The sequence below is a fragment of the Excalfactoria chinensis genome, chromosome 4 (genome assembly GCF_039878825.1).
Source record: "Excalfactoria chinensis isolate bCotChi1 chromosome 4, bCotChi1.hap2, whole genome shotgun sequence".
Taxonomy (NCBI): Eukaryota; Metazoa; Chordata; class Aves; order Galliformes; family Phasianidae; genus Excalfactoria; species Excalfactoria chinensis.
This window is the reverse complement of record NC_092828.1, coordinates 63,249,286-63,272,499: the sequence shown is the minus strand read 5'-3', so window position 1 is coordinate 63,272,499 and position 23,214 is coordinate 63,249,286. Positions and strand designations below refer to the sequence as shown.

The 23,214-nt window shown below is 37.2% G+C and overlaps 1 long non-coding RNA gene across 1 annotated transcript in view; it reads right to left on the bottom strand.

The window, feature by feature from the left end:
- Window positions 1–3,047: 3,047 nt before the first annotated feature.
- Window positions 3,048–23,214, bottom strand: part of LOC140251292 (uncharacterized) — a 113,435-nt gene continuing 93,268 nt past the window's right edge. Inside the window, exons 5-7 of the long non-coding RNA XR_011903396.1 lie at window positions 12,383–12,477; window positions 10,566–10,688; window positions 3,048–3,517 (exon numbers count right to left, since the gene is read on the bottom strand). This is a non-coding gene — a long non-coding RNA (uncharacterized lncRNA). The remainder of the gene's footprint in view (window positions 3,518–10,565; window positions 10,689–12,382; window positions 12,478–23,214) is intronic.

Sequence of the window (23,214 nt, the reverse complement as noted above, 5' to 3'; positions counted from 1 at the left end):
ATTTCACATAACATCAAACTCTTTCATTTAGACTTTTGTACCAGTCATCAGTTATAGAGAATGTTTTATGATATCTCATGAATTCTTCTCCTCGCTGAAAAGTGTTTAAAACATATTAAACGTGCTTCAAGAGAATGTCTTAATTTAACTGACCATTTAGAAAAATTATGGCAGCAATGCCGAATGTGAAATTTCCACTGATTAAGAAAGTTTTATGGGGAAGATAACCAGTGAAAAATGCAAGCGTACAGGGTCTATTTATAAATGCTGTCAGGGCTGACAGTCCTTTCAAGACTCCAGGTTAACTGAAGGACCATTTTTCATACAGACTACTATATTCTAGTCAAGGCCTCGCTCATTGCCCTTTCACACATACAATTGTCAAACTGTTAAACTTCTGCTCTGGAAAAAAAATCCTTTCTTCATTCTGAATTGTTTTCACTTCTGTTTCCTAGGGGGAGTCACAGAAAGAGTGTGGATAGATTTTGTTTGAATTATGGAAGAATTTTAGTACACTTTCTGCAACTGGAAAAGAGAAAATATGAAAGAACCTTGAAAGAATTACCCTGTGGAATAGTCAAATGGTTAAATGACAAGGTTTTTCTCCTTTCTTGTTTAAAATAAAAATCTACCATGAAACAGTCCAGAAGTACGTAATGGTGGTCTCCAGGCACACGGCTGGAAAACAACCTAATCATTTGGGAAACATAGTATATACTATATAATTTATATCATGAAGTGTTTAGATAATGAATAATCAACGCAGAAGACTATATCTAGTAAGCATCGCTAGCAAAATGGATAATCCTACTTGAAAATATTGTTTGCTTCACTTCATTTTCTGTCATGTGTACAATGCATTCCATACCTGTTTATATTTCATTATGTCATTTTCAGAGTTTGCTGCTGTATATCGATATGTGATTTAAGTACTGCAAAATAGCAGGCTGTAAAGCAAATCACATCAATATCAAATAACAAGTAAGACATTAAGAAACACATTTATTGCCTCATTATATACTGTGATAGCCCAGAGACGTGCATCCAGCATTGATGACTGCCCTGCTTACTTCTGAGTATGCCTCTAAGCAAACTTCAATTAACACTTGTTTTTTCAGTAACCAAATGTTAATTACTTCTCAGCCACCTGTGAAACTTTTGTTGTTTCTCTTTTTTTAATGCTAATAAATAAATAAATCATACTAAAATTACATTAAAGTAGGTAATACTAGCATTTTGAGTTACAATGCCCATGTCGAGGGTATGGGATGTCAAGCAGCATCCAAAGACCACCTTTCCTCCCCAAAAAGCCCTCAGAAGTAAGATCACATTTTACTTTACCTAAGCACAAAATGTAGAAAGATGTAGATCCCAGTTTTTGAGTCTCACCTGTCCCAACACAAACCAATCCTCTGAAATGAGGGAACCTTCTAGTGGTGCTGTCATTCACCTTGCTTCATGAACTCAGCAGTCCAAATCCTTTTGTCACCAACACTTCGCTCTGAAGGATTACCACCTACAAACGCTTAACAAATGCTTAACAAAGGAGCTCAGATGAGTGAACCAGCACTTATCTCATATTTATATAGGGTTATACTGTCACATCTTGTCATGCAAAGAAGTGGGGCATCCTGGTTTCTGCAGTTGCCTGCCTCCTGCACAACACTCCTGAGCACAGGGAGCAGTGTGACCACAGGTAGCCTGCTGTATGGCTATCACAGACAGGAGGACTTTTCAAAGCAACCTGCAAGTTGATTAAAAAAGAAAAAGAAAAAAAGAAAAAAAGGAAGGTGTGTACTGTAATCAGCTTCTTGAATTCTCATGAAAAATGCATGAAGAACAAACTGAGAGTGAACATAAGCAAAGACATTGTTTGCTGAGAGAAAATACAATCTTTGAATTAGCTTGAGATGGCTATGACCTTAATTTCATCTTTGAACTCTTTGTTCAGCTTCCATAGCTCTGAAGTGAGATAATGTAATTTTCTCTTAATTTGCTTATTTAGGACCAGCACATGACTTACTTCAGTGTTCCTGTAAGAAGGTTAGTTGTAAGAACAACTTGCTTTTTAGTACATCTTCAATGCAAAAATTGCTGGCAGTGTTGCAAACATGCACAATTCTGGAAGGATAGCAGCTCCCCCAGCAAGAAGGCCAAAAAATATTCACAGTTATTAGAGATATGTGGTTAGTAATCATTACCTTGGACCTACATGGAAACAAGGAGAGCTATGGCTTTCAGCACCACAGCTCCCTCCCACAGAAATGCATACTCTCACTGAGGCTTTGGCTTAAACTTCTATTAATTTAGGAAGATGGCAACATTCTGTAATAGTCATAAAGGTAAAGAGAAGAATAAAGATAAGCATATTCAGAAAGGTAAATTCTATACTATAAATTCACTGTAGTTCTACATTAAATTGCTGCACCTAACATTCTCAGCAAAGTTTTGTAAGATCCCTCTGACTTCTTTCTATCATGCCTACAGTTCAGAATGAAAGAATTATTTTCTTGCTGGAATAGTTTCTGAACATTGCTGGGTTTGTTGGTTTTTTTGTTTTCTTTTCTTTTTAAGCCAAGTGAAAGAATAGAAGGAAATCACTGATAGACAACGTGAGGAGAATGTAAATACCTCACGAATACATCCCAAGATGTAGGCTATTCATGCCTGAAGGCAACATAACTGTTTTTGTCCTTTCTGGGAGGGTCCATCTCACTGATGTATTCAGAGCGCAAAGATCTAGCAGCCAAAAGGCTAAAATGTGTTTCTATCGTTGTCTGGTTAGAGGCAACAAACAATACAAGAGCCAATATCAGAAGCCAAGTGCTTATCTAAAACAATGAACAACATGGCAAATAAAGAAGTCCTTGAAAAGACAGAAGAGAATTGTGTCCAGGTGCACAAAAACACACATAAATGTACCAACATATTTTTATCCCCAAGAGCTGTCTCTTAAGTTTTGCTGGAATTCATATATAAAGGATAAATAAATCCAAGTTTTGTTACACTTGTGCAAGTAAAATTGTGAAGATGGGATGGGAAATTAAGAGAATGAGAGAAAGAACAGGTTATTCAGAAATAAAAACTTCTGTTCAGCTCACCTTTCCCACATTTTTGTTTCCTTTTTATTTTCTAGCTCACATATTGTGAAAAGTTGCTCAAAAGAGCAGGCAAATATTACTTCGACACATAGCATGGCAACTTAGATTCTGTGGCACAGATTCACAGTACTATATCCTACCAGGCTTAAATTTAATCTAAGGTCATTTTAGAGGATAACAAAGCTAAGGAGGGGTGCAATGAAAATCTTTTCATTCACTCAGTTTGTGTTACACCCAGAGCCATGAGCTGACTTGCATAGGGCCAGACAACACACAAAGCTCACCTATCTGGAATATGGCCAAGAGACTTCTTGGTTCAGTACTGACTGGCAAACTCGATGTCCTCAATTTTACGTCTGCTGATTGTCTCCACATTGGATCTCACGCTTCTTCATCCCCCTCCCTCTTCAGATGAGCTGCAACAGATACAAAGAACTATCCTTTTTAACCTGATGCTATCAAAAGAGTCAACATTACTGGCCAATCTAGCCTATGCTGTTACCACAGAATGCAATTTTTTTCTCGAAATATCTTCAAGGTCAACTTATATGAGAAATGGTAAATGAATCCCAAATGAATCTCTCAGAAACCAACGGCTTCATTTCTCCTTTCCAACAGAAAGGCAGCAATGAGTTTCAATGAATCAATATCTCTGAGGTCAAAATTCATTAGTTTTAGTGATAACTCAAACACCAATATAACTTAAAGCTCTGCTGCTTCCCCATGGCTGCAATAAAAGAGAGAAATTGTCATATTATGAAAGTCTGCAATACAGTTTTTCAAATATTTCACTGTTGAGAATAAAGGACTACTACAAAAGATGTACAAATGATATGTATGTGGGGCTTTGATGTCTGATACTGCACAGATTGCTGAACCTGTCATTGCTTTCAAGAGGAAAGCGAAAAACCCACCAGCAGTGAGTGTGTGAGTGAACTGAAAGAAAGAATGAGTGCTTCTAGACAATTCTATGGTAGGAATTCTTAGTCACTATTTAGGCATAGCTACTCAATTAAAAGTGTTTTGTGACTGCAATAAACGTTTACTGTTTTCACAATAAACATCATCTCACCAATAGAAAAAAAAGTACCCTATTCTTCATAGAAAACTTTCCAGTAGAATAATTCTATCCAGTGTCTATTTAAAGTTTTCTCCATTTATTTATAATAGAAATTCTGTGTTATGACAATTAAACTTTAACTGTTTATTCTCTCCTTGAGGATGCACTTATTTCTATGCATTTCGAAGACATTCTCACCCAGGAACCAGCAAGGGCAGTAGGATCTTCTGATCCATCAGGTGATATTAAGAATTCTAACACTGCACAGAAAACAAATGTCTGTGAAATAGATTCTTTAATGCATTTTATCCAGTTATTATTAAGTTTAGGAATGAGGAAGAAAGGAGAAGACTTCTTAAATTATAGATTAAATGAATTATCTTTAAGGTATTTTGTTATAGAAACCCATCCTTTTCTCAAAAAATAATGAAGTTTATAATAACATCTATAATAAAATTACTTTTTAATACAAGTGTCAATGCAGCATCAACTCTCTTTTCTGAATGCTGGAGGCATTAAAAGAATAAAGTCATTCTTTATAGAACTTTTTCAAGCAAAACAAACTGTGTTGCAGCTTTTTTATTCTTTTTAATCAAACCTCACACTGCGTGAACTGAAAAGAACCCTCCAACAAACAGCAGTACAATTCCAACACAGTTCTGCTCTGTATTGAAATCTGCTTGTTCTATATTTTGAAGGACAGCTTTCATTTACTAACAGAATAATTGGCCAAATAAGTGAAGCTGTTCTAAATTCCTCTAACTCGAAAACAGAGGCCTGTTCTTGTGAATCTCTGTGTTGTTTAGGAATGCAACCATAATACTCTTTCTATACAATATGTAGTAAAAATAAACCTTATTTTTACATAGAAATCAGAGGATATCAATAGCATGCCTGTGCATGATCCTTAAGTCAAAGGAGAAGTCCACAAAAAGGCAAATGCTGCATCTGTCAGACATATGATTCCCTTGTCTCTTTTCATTACTTTGCTGAGGGTGAAAAACTACTTTGAATGGCAAGATGGATACAGTGATACAGCGCTTATGAATGCACATAGTTAAGAAATTGAAGCTGACATTTCATTCTGCACTGTGCTAACCATAAAACATTATTGTTTATCCTAACTTCATTCCATTGTCAGTCAGCGACACCTTTGGCAGCTAGGTAATAACCTTGAATATTATGCAGAGCTAGGGAAAACGTGGTGGTATTTGGGAACTGACTTGACAGCATAAAATCAAGAAGCACTGGGAAAGCAGCGTGTAGCTGAAGTGACATCTCTGATGTGGTCAGTTCATGCATACCTGTGTCTCATTCTCAAGTCAGTCATTTCAATTCTATTATATCTGAAACTGTTTGATGCCACACAAAAAGGCTGTACTACACAAAACAAATAAGAAACACACCAGCTGAAATCCTGAATGCAAAAAAAAATAAATGAGCAGTCAACATATGACTCAATAATAAACTAGTACTCCATCACATAATTAGTTCTTCCTTTCTTGGGAGAGTGAGTGGTCTTTTTTCTCCTTTTCCATAAGTTATAAATTTATAGACTCATAAAATCCTTCAATAACTGTCTTTTTATCGAGGTTGGTGAGTTTCATGCAATTTATCTTCTACACATACATAACCTATTCCAAACGTTCATAATCTTCTGCTTAGCAATACTACTAGATATGTGAAACCTAGATTTGAGACTGGTAAAAGAGCAAATTCTTATAATGGCAGGGTGAGAAATACAGGGAATAAAAACATTCTTTGCCATCAATTCAGAAATTTCACTTGCTCCAAAGAACTCAGTGCATTAAGTCAAAAGCAGATTAAATCAAAAGCTAAAACTGAAGTCCAAAGATGACACAGTTTGCTTTCTAAAAGCTCAATTCAATACTCATAACCATTTCAAAATCTTAATATTAGATTTTTAAATTTTCTTATTTATTGACATGGTATTGTTTTTTTACCCCACTCTACCACTGCAACCCCATAATTATTTTCTCATATTTACTGCATATTCCCTGAGCCTTAATCAAGGACTACAAACCCACCATGTCAGCCTTTGCAGTAGTATTAAATATGTGGTTTAAATGCACTCATTGATAACTGATTTTGGTCAGAGATGAAATATCTATATATTTCTATATATCTACTATATTCCCATGACAAGACTTCACAAGACTAACGAGATCATCCCATACTGCTAAAACTATTGTTCTCAAAACTCTCCTTGTAATGTTCTTAGAAGGTGCATATCAAGACTGCAGATTTGGACTGGGAATCTGAGTTTCTCATCAGTTCATAGATTTATTTTCATGTTAACTAGTAACAACTTACAGCAACTCTTTTCGTTCCATATTTATTTTCAGCTGATGGTTCAGCCCCACAGTTGTCCTTACTCCCATGTAACTGTACAGCCTACCCTTTACAACACAACAGAGAACTGACAACTGCTAAAATCTGTGGATTTCCCAAGCATGTTTCTGAGGAGTCAGTACATGGCTTTAGAGACTTAACTCTTCCTGTCTATCTGGAAGTTTGTGGAATATCCAATAATATTTAGAGATTATGACTTATTTTGTAGTGCAAATGGCTAATAATTTGACAGCGACAATAGTATAGAGAACATTCACATTCTGATATAATATCCAAGAGACAGGTTTTTCTATTTATGTTTCTGTTGTTTACATTAGCATTAATGCTTATGTCAACGCTTAAAGGGTATTTATTTCATAGCGAATTCCCATCTTTTGTTGAAATGAACAGGAAAAAGCAGTGCTTCCGTTAAAAGGAAGATGGACTGATGGGCAAAGGCTGGGCAGTTGTTACTGTTCAGGGATATGAATTGCACTCATTAAAGCAAAGTGCTGTTGAGTGCATGCAATAAATCTAAAATTGGGTTGTTCCTGCAAGCTGCCATAGGTCTGAGGAGGAATTTTACATATAAAGAATTGACAATTAAGGGAGTGATGATATTGCATTTTGCAGTGTACAGAAGGAAAAGATCGTTCCTTAGAAAGCTAAAGACAAAAGCCTTCTTTCTTATGGCATGAGTGTTCCTCAATTTAGAATTACGTGCATCTCAAATACTATCAAAGAAAGCAGGCGTCAATATGCAGATAATACAGTTTGATTATAGCATAAATATGACAAGAGAGAGAAGTACAGAAACAACTGCTAAGGATGTGAGAGACAAAAAAAGGATAACTTTCAGAAACAGTCCTTGTATCTGAAAATTGAATAGTCTGAGCTTATTCTGTATGGAATGAAGGCTCAAAATGAAAGTTTATTGCAAACCCACTTGCTAGATATTCTTTTCTTGATTCAGCATTGTGTGGTGCTATTTAGAGGAGCTGCAAAGCAGAGCCTCTTTCAAAGGTTCTTTCTGAAGGTGAGCATGCAGCAATGAATCTCAAATGGACAGGCTCACATTTTCAACTAGACTGAGGGTATAAACCAGTGTTATATTAAAAAATACCCAAGACTTAACTGAGATGGAAAAGGGACAAGTCTCTGCGCTGGTGCACATCAGAGCTGATGCTAAAGGCAGATCAACAGATAGATGCAGAGCAGGTTTTTCTGCAGAAAATTAAGGTTTAAAACCTTTCTAATGAAAGGGTTGGAGGATGAATCAGAGGAGAGCATAAAATTAAGAAGAATGAGAAGGGAAGAATTTAGAGTAAAGCAAAGGAGGCTGTAGCTCAAAAGGCCGTGTTATCCAAATGAGTAATTTTGCTGCCATTGGCAGTGAAGGGAGGAAAGCTCTGAAGAGAAGGAGGTAGATTGTTATTAGCATGTTGGTTCTGGCAAAATAGTCAGGCATCTTAAAGAATATGTTTCTCTCCAGTGCTTTTTTTTTTTCTTTTGCACAGCCTCACAATTGGAGAAATAAGGAGGAAAGTAATCTACACTTAAATAACAACAGAAACAGGAGACACCAGATTAAAAAAAAACCTGCAATTATAAACACTGCACTCGGGTTTAAATCTTTTTAAAATTATCAACAGAATTGATAGTTATTTTAATAGCCTCCATAACTACTAATCACATCCCTTGAAGAACTCCAGTAACAATGCTGATAGAAATTGCAGTAGCATTATGAAGGGACATAATGGAGGAGGTGTTGTACTGATCCCATTGTAATGCAAAGTAACACCTGTCACTTCTGTTCAGCAGAATCAATCCCACTGGAGACCTCTTTGTTCCTCTGAACAGAGCATTATATAGTCATAATTGTTTTACAAACACTAAATATCAAAACGTATTACATATAAAAAAGAATAAAAAAGCCACAACAAAACAGCTTAAGCAAAACCACCCAAGATGTAGTCCAGAGAAACAAAATAGTATTACACATTTACTACCATAGTACTGGATCAAGCTGTTCCACCTTGGATAATTTTAACGCTTTGATTATTTAAATACATTGTAATTGTTGATGATGACAATGTTTTGTGTTGCTCCAAATTTGGCATTAATATTACAATGACTTTTTAAACAATCCCGAACAGTTATTAGGCTGACTAATTGACACTTCGAAACACAGGCAAACTTCAAAGTTGTGCAGTCTTAGAATGACTCAATCACTGTTCTTTAAACATGTAGGCAAAGCTACATAATCATTACTTCTTCAGGTTTGGCCCCGCTGACAATATAGCCAGCATAAATGTTTCTGCCCAATTGCTATTCAGTTTTCCCCTTCCCTTAAAACTGTTTGAAAACATTTTACCACTTCATGGCAAAATAAGAATGAGAATCTCTTCTTGTTAAGGAAAGAATGAAGGTGATCCAACTGCCTTGACCACAGGTCACGGTCAAATATGAATCAACAGAGAAATAACACAAAAGTAACTTGGGAAAAAAAGTTCTTAAGAGTCCTTCAAACAAATTTCATGCAGCTAGCTAGAAAAACTCACCTGATTCATTTTTCATCTCAGATTCTTTATTTTGTTTGCAAGTTTTTTGTTTGCTTTTTATACATGTGTACACCTCATTTTAGCAGTCATTATGGGGTACCATGAACACTTTCTGTGGTTGTTCTTACTAGGATTTAGGGCTATAATATCTATTCTCACACTACAGAAAGCTTTATCATTTTCTCACAGCAATACTTCTGTAAGCTCTACAGTTGTATGTCAAGTTTCTTAAAGAAATATGTTGTTGAAATGTAGCTAATTAAAGAAAGAGGCTAACAAAGAATGCTTTCAGCGGGTTAAGAGATCCCAAATCCACTTAATAGCAGAAAGAGACTAATTAAAATCAATTACAAAATGTCTGATTCTAAAAATAAATAAATAATTTAATTAAGCAGTATAAAATACTTGCTGCTCTATTTTCATTTTCAGATTTCCCTAAGGGTGTGAAGGGGGCGGGGAGCAACTTAAAACTCTGTATGCTTAAAAATATTTACCATCATATGAGCGTGCACATTCATTTCTGCTGTGTTTCCCAGGGGACAGATGAATGCAAAAAAAACTTTTCCTAGCAGCGCTAAGCTTGACAAAATGTACATCACTTAATCTGGTCACTAAGGCTATTTGCAAACTCTTTTGTTTCTCCTGATATACCTTCTCTGTACACAAAAGCAATCCACAATCAAGAGCTCCAAAAGCAAATAGCTGCTGAAGAGAAGTATCTCACTTCTCATCTATGGTTTAAAATCTTACTAATCCCAATACAGAGAAGCCAAAGGATCTGAGCTCTTGAGCATCTCTGTCAACAAAGACTGTGAGACTGAGTGCACCCACAGTAAGTTTGCAGGTGACACTAAGCTGAGTGGTGCAATCAATATAACAGAAGGAAGGGATGCCATCCAGAGGGACCTGGACAGGCTTGAAAAGTGGACCCATGAGAACCTACTGAGGTTCACTGAGGCCAAGCACAAGGTTTTGTACGTGGGCAGGGACAATCCTAGTTATGAATGCAGACTGCGAGATGATCTCCTTGAGAGTAGCCCTGCTGAAAAGGACTTTGTGCTTTTGCTGGATGAAAAGCTGGATATGAGCCAGCAGTGTGCCCTTGCAGCCTAGAAGGCCAAAGGTATCCTGGTTGGCATCAAGAGGAGTGGCCAGTAGGGTGAGGAAGGTGACACTCTACTCTTCCCTTGTGAGTCCCCATTGAACTACTATATCCAGTGCTTTCACTCTGAAGGTAGTGAGGCACTGGAAGGGGCTGCCCAGAGAGGCTGTGGATGCCCCCATCCCTGGAGACATTCAAAGCCAGGCTGGATGAGTTCCTTGGCAGTCTGAGCGGTTGGCAACCTTGCCCAGTACAGGAAGGTCTTCAAGGTCCCTTCCAACCCAAGCCATTGTATGATTTCTTAAAAACAATAATGCTTGGCTTTCATGAAGCATTTAATATTCTTATAATCTTAACCACACAAAAGAAAATTTGCAATCAATACTTACTTGACATTCAGTATTAATCTTCATTGATATTTTCATCTGTGCTAAGCTTGTGTTGTCCGATCTTTGTAACCAAAATAATAAATGACTGATCACAGATCTGGAGTAAATTTTTTGGCCAATAGTCTGTAACAGAAGAGATGCTGATGTTTTATTTATTGTAATTACATATTGCTATTATTGGTATTTAATAACTTTCCAGTTTTGAGGACATTTTAGATTTGTTACATAATGTTTCAAACAATTGTTTTATTGCTCATCAGTTAATGCAAGAATACGCATGGAATAATAACAGTAACAAATACTTTGAATAGAAGTTTCCATAGTAACTTCCATCTATTGCCTCATGAGCTTATGTGCTCTAATTTATGCAATCTTAACATCCTCTTCTTGCTATTTTATCTACTGGCAGCAAGTAAATAAAAATAAAGAAATCATTATCGTCATTTCTAAATTCAGACACTCAAAAATGGGGTAGGACAACTGAATACTCATATACACATATCTTTACATAAACAGAATTTCTCATTACAATCACACATATTCAGTACGCAACATTAAAATAAACTATTTTGCTTTAAGTCAGTTTGAGACAATGGTTTCTATTATGGCTTTCATAAGGCTCATTATAGCTGTAAGTCCTTAAAAGGGTAAAGAATATTTCCTCTTATCAGTATTCAGCAGAACTGAACTGTTATGCTGCAGGGTTCTCTTTTTTCGCTCTGAGGAACAAAATGATAGATAGGCAAGAGAATATGGCTCGGTATTCATCTAGAAGCATGAGCTTTCAGACTGCTCTCGTATCTGCAAAAGAGCTGGTGACCTCTCATTCCAAACAAGTGTCTAAAACTGCAGACACAAGCATTTCTAAGGTCCTGGTGAAAACCAAATTTGGGCAAAGGATAAGGTTAATCTAATTGTTTTATACTTTCATCTGAGGAAAAATTGCAGTGATGGCAAACTATATTATTGTAAGCGTAATGACCATAGACTAGAAGGATAAACATTCTACTACCTTTCAGATATGTTCAGAATTATTTACTAATCCTTCATTATCACAGAAACTAGAAGCTCAGCTCAAACTCTCTGCATTTACTTCATATAGACTTGCATGAATGCTACACATGGAGGTCTTCTATTTTTAAGATGGCTATAAAGCTTCTATTTCTTCTAATGTCAGGCAATCATGCCTTGTGAATATCTCCATCCTACCCAGGGCATAAGAGATGTGATTTTTACTTAAGTCAACTTGTACCTAACAACACCTCTCTGAAGATACATTTTCAAAATAAATTTAAATAGGAGCTGGAAAATAAAGACTGAAGCAATAAGAAGCATGTGGCATTCGTTTCTTAAACCGTAACTGTTCTCCCAGATAAATATCTAGAAAAGCAAAGAAATACGATTTGAATGAGAAGAATGCTGTAATAATGATCATTGATTCACCCTGCTTTAAGGTATCAACCACGTTGAGTGACTGTAACAAAAATAAATTTCTGCCTTTCATAATACAGTAATTATAGGAGAACAGTTTAGGACATAAATATGTGGTACAAAACTTTCCTCTTTAACTGTTACAGTGAATTAAACTCAGTTGATGGCCAAATACAATGGATACGTTGTGCATTTCTTTAATGACGATGTTCAGTCAGTGTACTTAAAAGCAGCAGAAATGGAGAAATTTACATCGCAGCATGAGGTACCTGATTATACTTCTGATTCTAGCGGGTTTTTTTTTGTGTGTGTGTGTGTGTGTTTTGAAACCACCAAGGTACATTTGAACAGCTTACTCTTAATTTTAATAAATGGTTGGAACTTACAGGATTGGATCTGCTGAATCTCAATGGTTGCTCGCACTTATCTTCAAAAGAAATAAGAACAGCAAGACATTAATTTTTAACGGCATGCTCAAGACCTGCAATGAAAAAAGTTTATACTGTTTTGAGCTGCATGGTTGACACAGATGCAAATCTTCAATCAAAGGGATGTTAATTTTGTGGAGGGTCACGCAGATGATTTCATCAGTAAAGAGCACCATTTTCAATCAAGCAACAATGAGGACAATCCAGCCCACAAACTTCCTGTTGCAAACTTTCTATTATTTTCTAGTCTTCTAGTCTTCTGAAAAGCAAACATCTTATCATTAAGGATGTAATCCATAGCAGGTGCGTTATTAGCAGGGAGGTATGTTTCCAATTCTGAATGTGATAGGCATGATGACACATGCAGCTGTGCGCCATCGATGAAGGATGTGTAGAAGCAAATGTAACAATGTCCAGATGGAGAATATCCCTTGAAAGAAGCAGAAGTGTAAAATTAAACATTAATTCTTTAAAATTCTTAGGTCTGGAAGTTATCTTAAAAAACAGAATGGTAAAAATAGTTATAAATTGTTGGGTTTACACCTGCTTTCATTACATTCATACTAAATGAATTTAAACGCACTGTAGTCTTGGAGAACTTGAAGAGTCTTGGAGGCGGATTATCTCAGAGTTCTCCTAATAGCATATTAGAATTTAATGCTTTAGATTTTCTAAAGGGAAACAGAATGGCCTGTTAATGGTAAGACACGCTTTTTTGACTATATATTTTTCCAATTATTTTTTCAGCAAGATGTTTCGAAAGGACCTGTTGCTTACATATGCATCTTCTGGAACAAATCACACCAGCAAAATAACTCTTCAAAACAGAAAAGATAGGCATTTCCAGAAAGATGCATAGATTTGCTGAACAAATAAAAACGTGCACAGAAAAAATGCTGATACTCATTTCACTTTCATTTAGTTTCAAAATGTCATAACTTTCACAATAAGAAAACAGAATAAATGTTGCATTTTCCTCTTCACAAGTCTATGGGGTAGGGTAGGGGAAATAAACTGTTTTTCCTGTTGTTTTCAAAGGCTGTACACCTTTCTGCGTAATACCGATCATTATCTCTAAGACTGCCGATCACATGAAAGCATCCTAACTCCTGCCAAGCATATTCATCTTCCAGAACTGTCATTTGATTCTGTGTTCAGTTTAAAGCACTCAGCAAATATTTGCCGAACTCCCCCACAGCTTTCAATCTCCACACTGATCACTGAAAAACAATTTTCTTCCAATAATCCCATGGATGCAACCTTATCAGAAAGTTCCAAAATAAATATCCTTTTGAACAAATCTCAGTATTTCCCACCCATCAATGCTACGGTTTGCATGTAATGTATTCACACCTAAGTGTAGCAGATAATAAACAGAGCTCTGCTGATGAATATGAACCAGTTTGTTACAGCAACAAATCTCTTCTAAAAATATTTAATAAAGCTCTTATAAACATTTATTATATGCAAAGAATACTGTTCACAGACAAATGTAAAACATTTGGTTGGAGATCCATTCCTGAAAGATTCCTCATGAACAACATATTTTCATAATTTTACATAATTACAACTGTTTAAAAAAATTTTAATGGGAAAGTAATCATAGATCAGCATATTTTGACATTGATTACATGTCATATGCACTCCTTACATATGACAAAATAACCCACCAAACCAACAAATTACTCCAACCCATTCAAGTGAGACCAGCAGGGAATATTTGATTATGTACCAATTTCATTGTTTCCAAGTTAGCCGTCCTGTAGGATGAAAGTAGGCAGAACGGAGAGACTTAAATTGTAAACAGCTTTTAGACGTTTAATAATGCTTTAAATGTGCAGATACTCAAGCACCATGGATTGTTGCATAAACTACTACATGAATAGAAGGTTGCTTGCAACCAGAGTCATTTTTGTAAAAGGACAGTCAAAACAGAGCATGAGATATATTCAGTATGCATTCCGATCTCTGCCAGTGTGTTAACCCTGCTTTATTCTTGTGGTAGTCTGAATCTCCTGTGCTCCTCATATGTTAAACTGGCCATGTGACAGCTTAATCTGCAAGGAAATGTCTACACAGCACAAAGTATAATCCTGCAGGTGGATTCAGCCTGCAGTATGGCATTCTGCCTGGGTTCCTCAATAACGTTGGTAGCCCAGGACAAATGCTGTTACAATATTACTGTCACTCAAATCGCTAATTTGTATTATATCCCATTATCCCTTTTAGAACTTTATAAATGTACTCCTAAGAAAGAAACAACAAACAGAAGAGGTGCCTGTTCAATACCACTGCATTTCTGAATGACTATTGAGCAATGACAAGCCATACGCTGTGGAGTACCATTTGCTCACTTGCTTTCTGAATTCTTCACCTGGTATTACAAGTTGCCTTGAAACTACTGAGATACTGATCTTTTCAGAGTATGGAAGGTCACGGGGTTGTAAACATTTTATTTCACAGATGTTATATGCAACATACCGAAGCCTGACCTGAAGCTCTGCCAGAGAACAGTCATTAGGGCAAGGGAGATACAGACTTTATTTTCAATTTTTCAGTTCTTTACCTGTATTTCTTTATGCCATATCTTTTATAGGTTATCTTACAGCAGATATGGTGGATAAGCCTCTGCTTTTTTTGATTAGAGGCCCAATTCAGCACAGTTTGCCTTATGTGAAGAGCAGTTTTGAGTCATTTCTCACGCAGAGCGCATGATAAATCTGTAAGCTGCACAGCTGGGACTCCAGCAAGAAATGCAGGTCCCAAGCAGATTCCCTAGTTACTCCTGAGGGTAACGCATCAGTGTAAAGCTTTTATCACAGTAGTTAAGGGAGGCAGATGCGTTTTCAGCCAGAGAGCAAAATTTCTAACCTATACCAGAATACTGAGAATTGTTCTTGAACCATGAGAAATCTTGTCACAATGCTTCCAATCTTTTGTTCTTTTTTCACAGCACAAAAACATACAACAGATTATACTCATAAGCTGGTGAGCCAACAAATCAGACGAAAAGAAGAAAGTGTTGGAAAATTATTTTGGCAGCAAGCTGACTCCTCCAGGACCTCTGTTTTGTGCTGCACTGAGTATAAAGAGAAAACTTGCTGATTTGCTATAAGATTTAATTCTGTGTACACTAGCATTTTATGCATATTTTAAAGTTCTCCAGGGAAAAATTATCTGCCAATTCAGAAAGCACTTTGATTAATTAAAAAGCTTTCCTTTCTATGTTCTTAATGCTATTTCTGTAATGTTTCCATGCTAAGGCTTATTGAGTTATTTGAAAACCATTATTCATACAAGACTTTGAGAATTTTCAATGCCAGACTTCTGGGTTTAGGCTCTGATGTCTCCATGCAAATAGCCAAAAAACTAGCTTAGATTTTTCAAAAATGCAGAGTGTCAAGAAGTTTCAATTGACCTTCTGACTAAAAGCCAAGTGAAGGTCCATCAAGCTCTGCAACCAGCTCTTCACAGCAACTATAGGCAGCTGCTAAGCAAAGCATGAGGAAGCTACAGCATAGACATACAGGGAGTACCTACTGAAGAACCATGGATATCCAGAAGCCTAACTCAAGACACGCCAAAAAAATTCCCCCAAAGACCTGGATTCTGAGAAGGTCCAAGGGGATGTTGCCCTGGAAGACTGTGTGCCATAATCACTTCCAGACACTTATTACCACTAGCACTGCACATACAATCCTCTCTTAGCTTTCTGAAGATTCAGTTTCCATTTATGAACATAACAACAAATCTTTTAACTTCCTAAATGGATTGAAGAATGAGTCTCTTAAATGCTTCAATAAAGTTTCACCATTGGTTAATCTATGACAGAACAGATAATGAAAGTCCCATCCCCAGAAATGAAATTACGCAGGTGAAAGTTACATTACATAAAACAACAGTAATTATGTATAGTCTGAAGACCTGGGTACAAGAACATCTTGACATGAACAGTGAATCCATATGACAAATAGCTAATTCTAATTTAAATTTACATTGCAGAAATACAGTACAGCTACATCTGAGATAAAACAGCAACCTGTGATGAAATCAGTATTCATATTGCCAAACTGCCAAAAGAACCGCATTAAGAAAGAGAACAACGAAACAGAACTAACAGGGAGAAAGAATGCATACCTCATGTTTCCACTCACAACTTCTGAAATAACACATGCTGCAGGAAAAAAAGTGATAGAAAGGAAAAAACACGCTGCTTATGAGTTCCTGGGTTTCTGTAATTACTCGTTTCTGTTTAACATCTTCATCGATGATCTTGATGAGGGGATTGAGTGCACCCCAGTAAGTTTGCAGACAACACCAAGTTGGGAGTGTTGATCTGCCAGAGGGGAGAAAGGCATTACAGAGGGACCTGGATAGACTTGATTGATGGGTCAAGGTTAATGGCATGAGTTTCAATAGGGCCAAGTCTCGGATCCTGCATTTTGGTCACAATAACCCCAGGCAACCCTACAGGCTCAGGGAGGTGTGGCTGGAAAGGGACCTTGGTGTGCTGATGGACAGTCAGCTGAATATGAGCCAGCAGTGTGCCCAGGTGGCCAAGAAGGCCAATGGCATCCTGGCTTGTATCAGGAATGGTGTGGTAAGCAGGACTAAGGAAGTCATCCTGCTACTGTACTCGGCATTGGTGAGGCCTTACCTCAAGTACTGAGTTCAGTTTTGGGCACCTCAGCACAAGAAAGACATGGAGGTACTGGAGCAGGTCCAGGGAAGGGCATCGAGGTTTCTGAAGGGCTTGGAAAATCAGCCCTATGAGGAGAGGCTGAAGGAGCTGGAGATGTTTAGTCTGGGGAAAGGGAAGCTGAGGGGAGACCTTATCACTCCCTTCCAGTATCTGAAAGGTGCTTACAGTGAGAGCGGGGCAGGTCTCTTCTCACTGGTGACAGGACAAGGGGAAATGGCCTCAAGTTGCACCACGTAAGTTTAGGTTGGATATCAGGAAACACTTCTTAACAGAAAGGGTAGTTGAACACTGGAATAGGTTCCCCAGGGAGGTGGTTGAGTCACTGTCCCTGAATGTGTTTAAAAACCACTTGGAAGTGGTGCTTGAAGATATGGTTTAGCAGAGGGTTGTTAGAGTTAGGGTACTATGGTTAGGCTGCGGTTGGACTTTATGATCTTTAAAGTCTTTTCCAACCTGAGTAATTCTATGATTCTATGATTCATTTTCATTCCTCTTCACTTCTCCAAACCCTCTGCCTCCTCCAGACTAGTATCTTCAGTTGCAAAGATTAGCAAGAGTGCTTAAACTAAAAATACTTGCAGCTTTCTGGAGAGTTTTCCTCACCACATTCTATTTCCATCACTGTTATAAGATAATGCATGAAATACAATGGGAATTATTTCTTTATGATAAGCACGCAAAACCTTGTGGGTCTAGAAGCAAGAACAAATCTTTGTCGTTTCACTCTCTGATTCAGATCCACTGCGGCTTGAAGCACATTCACAAATCTCATGAGCAATTTTACAAAGCTGTAAAGATTAAAATACTGTTCAGAATTAAGACTCATGAGTAGTGAAACTGTTGAGTGAACCCAACTATTACACTGTCACTGCAGCACACATTGAGGGTCTAGTTCAGCAAATGCCCCCTAGATTAAGCTCAGTAAATTCTCTATTCTAAAAAAAAAACAAACAAACAACTGTCTTCTAAAATAATAGACCTAAATTAGTTTCCCGCAGGACTTTTCGAGCTCTGAAAAACAAGGTCTACTTTCAGAAGTGCAGCAGACACTAAGACAGCAACAAAAAATGGCAACAATTGGTTTGTACCCCACACCAGCATTCATCCAGTAGCACTGTACATTAGTGCTCTGTTTAGGGGAGCTTGCTATACCGAATAGACTGAGAATATTGACAGCTATATACTGTTTTGAATGAGACATCTGGATGTTATATCAAAATAAGATTCATCTCAGTTATTGGGTTTTTATTTATCTGGAAACTTCTGAATTGTCAACATATAAAACAGTTTAAAAATTGAGTTTTTCTGCAAACAGCAAATGCTTTCCACCGTAAGTTTTCAGAAACAAGCTAATTCCCTTCTACCTAATTTAGAGTTGCATTTATCTGTAGGGGACATCTTAGCATAGTGATCATGAATACAGTTTTGAGAAGCAAACAATTTTCACTCTAGTTACAACCATTTAAATAGCTTAATCTCTGTAGAATGAGGGGACCAAAACTCCATGTATTCATTTCCAAATCAAATCAAAGTATATCATTAGGAGAGATTTCACAGAAATCTTAGATTTTTGTTCCAATAAATAAAAAATAGGAGTTTTTTTTGGAATCAAGTTTTTTCCCCTGAACAGGCTAAAAAACTGGACTTCTTTTGTAGGTTTGGAGAGAAAAAAAATAATCCCAGAAAAAATCTCCATTGATTCTGTAAGCAAAAGGCACACACGCAAGATACGTTTGCAACCCGTAAGCTTACACAAATCTGGCAACACAACAAGAATCTTGGACTGTGGTTTAAAATGCGAATCTGCTCTGTGCTTTCATTTCTGCATTATTCCATTATATTTCAGCTTTATCTGAAATCCAGAGGATTTTTATCAGGATAGTAGATAGAGAGGCTAGTTGTTTTTCTTTCCAATTAAACTCATTCATGCAGAAGCCTTAAAACACTTTGCAAATAGAGATACAACTTATACATAATGTAAGGCACATAGGTATCAGTATCTCTATTAAAAATTTAAGTAGTTGAGGGGAGGTATCTTAAGAGGATTTCTCAAGGTCATACGGTCAGAAACAGCCTGCCAATAGCCTGTCTACCAAGACCAAAACCAAAGGCAATAAGCAGACTTGCACACACATCCATATATGCAAGTTCTCAATATTCCCTTTAAATCTAAAACTATCTGATGTTTGCAGGTATGCTGCCAAAGATAAAGAATCAGTTTGCAGCCTGATGATCAAATTGGAGTTGAATGCAGAACTCGTTCAAGACCTGAGAAAAATGCACAAACAGCCCTGCAGAGGTGTTCTATCCCAAAAACTTGCAGTTCAATGTACTGCACAGCACACTCCATAGGTACTGACACTGATACAGGGAGAGCATTTTGCTCCAAATCCCATTTCCCACACAGGTAATGAATGACGAACAATAACTTTCTACCACCTGCTTCTAAGAATCAAAAATGCTAGGTGGAAGGTACTATGGCAAGTCCTTAAGTCAAGTATTTTATTTGCCTTATACAAACAAAAAGGAAGTAAAAAGAGTAATTCCTTAAAACACAGTGCAAAGTAGCATTAATTATTGAGCAATGTAATAATGTATTTCAACAAAATAGACATGACTGAGGTCATACGTTATGATGATATACAATCATTATAATGATTAACAACTGTTTATGAGGATGCATTCACAGTGCTTGTAAAACTACGCTCATCTTTGAATTAGTTAATCTGAAAGCTTTATGAAAACATGAAAGGACAATAATCAGGAAATCAGCTTAGCAGTTAAATTTGTACAAAGACAATTTGTGTAACTGATTAGTTTCCAAGCAATTATGGATATGGCAAAGCCTTCAAACAAGAAACAACTTAAGAATGGCATACTTGTAATTGGTTTGTATTCATCTTCCCAGCAAATTTATTTGCAAAATAATAGCCAAAATTGCAGTTCCATTTTCTAGTACATGAAGGAAACCACTTATTTTTATGTACACACAAAAGTGTGTGTTCTGAATGCTCCCTGCTAACAGGCTGTGCTGCTTGTGAATAATGCTAACAGGCAACAGTCCCATCAATTAAACAGGACTGCACTCCAGTCTGGTTCATAAACAGTCTGAAAAAGGCCCAACACTGTGCACCAAACCATTTCTTCTGTTTCTGAAAACACTCTGTGACCTCAAAAGGTGGCGTTTTTTTTCCCCTCTGGAAGCAATGACCAGATGGCATCAGAATGACCACTCGTCATGAGCTTGAGCTGCTACGGCTTCTGAGAATGCCAAATTAGTCAACTTCCAGTTTATTAAGAATAAATAGAAACAACAAACATGGCCACATCGCTATGCAGTTAACTTTTTTTTACATGCCAACGACAAATATTGGAGAAGGGAAGACTTGGGGTGTTGGGGGCGGGGAATCTTATAAACACAAGAATCTAACGGGCAGGAGTCAAGTGGATAGAGCCAGGGTCTTTTCAACAGTACCCAATGACAGAACAATGAACAATGGGCACAAACTAGAACACAGGTGAGGAAAGACCTCATAGAGATATCTCATCTGAGACAGTCAAAACTTGCCTGGAAGCTTTCCTGTGTAAACTATTGTAGAGAACCCACTTTTAGCAGGGGAGCTGGAGTAGCCCAGATGTCCCTTCTGACACTTAAGATTCTGTGATTCTGATATATTTCACATCAATTGCACCTGAAATACAGCATAAAGTATACAGAGTATTCTTCCTCCTTTGTCTGTTTGGAGCGCACACTCCAAATAGCCAAGCTAACAAGCCCTCCCCAGAGATTTCTAGGTGCTCAAGTTGTTTATAGCAAAAATGTTTTTCTCTGCATGATAAAAGAAGAAATGCATTCTACTGTAATATCTACAAGTGAATTTGCAATAGGAATGCCTCCTACTTGTGGAAGGCTGGAAGTAAAATGTACCTGTTACACTACATAAAATGCTTGATACATGGCTTGCAGCATCACAGATGTGAATTTACCCAGAAAGACAGGGATCAGAATAGCGCATGAGAACGAAGATTTAAGGGACTTTGCCCACTTACCATCTCTGGTCCTGAAAGCTTATGCTCCCACTTCATACAAACTGTCACAGTTGCACATCACCTTTTCTATGCTACTGAAGGAGAAGAAAAACAGTTCCAATCTGCTAAACAGTCTAGAGACACAAATCAAATTGAGGCTCTGTCATTAACTTCTCTGATGTGTGCCTGAGGTTAATATGCTATAAATCTCCGGAGAAAAAGTAAAGCTATCATGCTATAATAGAGCATCAAATATACAATAGTAAAAAGGTTAGAGCACAAAAAGCACCAAAGGCAGAGCTATTCTAATATAGTCTATGAATACCCAATTTGGTCTTTGAATATTAAGTCATCTTGGTGTATCAGCAAACCTTAGAACTCATGTGGCAAGGAACCAGTCTATAAATGATGTGACCTCTGACCAGCAACAAGAGAACATTACTGTCTAGGAACCTGCTGAGTGAGGAAATTCAGAGCTTGCTTTAAACATATGCTTCAATACCTTTTAGCTTTTGTTTCATCCTGAAATGTAAGCTTGCATGTGCAGGCCTCTTCTGAAAGAGAAGACTGTATGATTTATCAAAAGTAAGCAAATACAGGAAAAAATAAAAAAAAAAAATAAAAAAAAAAAATGTAAAGTTGAATTCTTAGGGAATAGAAAATTAATGTTATTAGAAAAATGGAGGTTTTTCTCTTCAGGCAAATGAACAAATGAAGAACTTATGGAGAATTGGGGTTAAGACTTTAAACCTTGAAAGAAATGTGATACAATATATAACCACTAAAACTTCTGAGGATTTGGGCCTACTCCAAGAAGAATTGCAGGAAAAAACCAATTAGAAGTAACATTAATAGGTTATTATGTAGGTAGAGCACAGCTTACAGGCATAAAACAGTTTTCAGAAGGAAGAACTTTCAAAAATAAACCTGAAATCCTTTACTCTGCTGTTCTGAATGGCTACAGTAATGCATTATCCTGAATAAAGGCATTTAAAGATGGGGAAATGCAAATTCTTAATACTTCAATTATTTTCCCACCTTCAGCTTAAGAAAACCTGGGATTGTAACACTCTAGAAACTGTAAAACAAGGATTGTTTATCAAAGATTCACATACAGAATCAATGTGAATAAATGCACTGAGGACTTTCCTACATCCTCTGTACAAGATATCTCCCACATTCCAGTATTCACATCCACACTTTATACCAGTTCCCAGCCACCTATGGAGGCAGCGCTGTTCTCCTTCAGTCCCCCAGCCCTGACGATGATTTGGCCTGGTAGAGCCAAAACTGGGCCACTGCTTCTCCAGTGTAAGACAACCAGCAGAGAAGGCCTGCTCAAAAATAAATAAATAAATACACCAGCCACACCTGCAACCACATTTCTGCACCTTCATTTTATTCCATCTGTTCAGCATAACACTACTGCATTCACAAAGTGAAGGTAAGTATTTTTTTTAAGAAGCATGATTCTCTGCACAAAAATTGACGTATTTTGATACAGGCTTATAAGGGCTGTATTGGTTATTAATATACAGATGGTAGCAAATGTACAGAAGGTATAAATAAAGGAAAACTCACCAGTGGTGGTGCCTTGGCTGAAGAAGCTGGGGCAGTCCTCACTGGTGAGCGATCTCCAAGAGACATTGCTTCAGTGGGAGTCAGCCCTTAAATGAGGTCTCAGAGGGGATGGAGTCAAGCTCCACCCCTTCCGGGAGCACAGCTACATCACTCTCACCTGTGCTCCCACAGCTGACCCCACACTTGCCCCAGCTGATTAATCAGAGGTTCGGGCTGTGATTACCAATCTCCCATACAGGGCACAAGTACAGGTAGACACACAAAAAAGAAGCAGCATGAAAATTCAGAGAAGGTCACTGCACTATTAATCTGCCACAGCAGACTTCAAGCAGACTTAAGATACCCTAATTAATTTAATAATTATGCCCTGAACAGGGCAAATATTTTCACATTTTAATATAAAGCTGCTTCATCTGTTTTCATCATTTATGCATCATTTTCTATGAACAGCATGAGTTTGTATGAAAATACAGGCAAG